Raw genomic sequence first — 985 nt, 5'->3', positions numbered from 1 at the left:
CACACACACACACACATCCAGTTTATCTTGGAGCAAGCATAAGAAAGGTCTTAAACGCATTCATTGTGCCTCAGTAGCACGATTGACGAATCATACACTAATTGAACCATACCAATGTTTCATGGTGTATGCAATAATTCTCTTCATTTTGAACGTATAAATGTCTAAACGTACTTTTTTATGCCAAAAGATCATACTATTTATCTCCCTCCCTGCCTCTCATTCTCTCTCTCCCTCTCTTTAAATACACACACACACACACACACACACGCACACACACACACACACACACACAACAGCTGCTTACTCGTTCTCGAGTATAGGATAACGACTCAAGTACACCAAGCGATACTTTTATGCATATATATATATATGCGTATGTGTGTGTGCATACACATACATATATGTGTGTGTGCATGTTATATACACAGTGACACACAACTCTTTATTTATAGGAATGGTGCCATCAGATCAATAGTCAGGCAATCATGTTTGAGGTGATACATAATGTTATCGCCCTTTCTTCAGATAGCATGCTCTAGAAATCAAAATAGAAAAAAAAATCTTTAGAAATGTATATAAGGTGTGGTCATTTTAAACTCAAGAATGAATAAAGTGTACATACATACAGATAAATATATATAAAGGAATACAAAAAATGGGACATGAACGCAAAACATCCAGACAGATGATACAAAAATTGGAAAAGTAAAAACAAGGACGGGTCATTCGGAGTTTTCTTTCCTCAGTCGAGTTCCAGATTATCTTTGCAATTTCGGCTGGTTATACTCGATGTCTAAACGTACTTTTTAATGCCAATAGATCATACTATATATATATATTTGAAGGTTTGGAGGTGATGTACAGAAATTATATAGAAAAAAATCCTACACGACTAGGTGAAAAGCGCTTTATTTAATATGTGACATTAATAAAAATCTGTCAATGTACAAACATCCAGATTTCTGAGTACCTTAATTTTTTT

General features: G+C 34.6%; 1 protein-coding gene across 2 annotated transcripts in view; it reads right to left on the bottom strand.

Annotated features, from left to right (window-relative positions):
* LOC106868307 (class A basic helix-loop-helix protein 15) overlaps window positions 1–985 on the bottom strand; it is a 307893-nt gene that overhangs the window by 305820 nt on the left and 1088 nt on the right. The window lies entirely within an intron of this gene.

Source organism: Octopus bimaculoides, chromosome 2 (genome assembly GCF_001194135.2).
Source record: "Octopus bimaculoides isolate UCB-OBI-ISO-001 chromosome 2, ASM119413v2, whole genome shotgun sequence".
NCBI classification, from domain to species: domain Eukaryota; kingdom Metazoa; phylum Mollusca; class Cephalopoda; order Octopoda; family Octopodidae; genus Octopus; species Octopus bimaculoides.
This window is presented reverse-complemented; position numbering and strand designations above follow the sequence as displayed.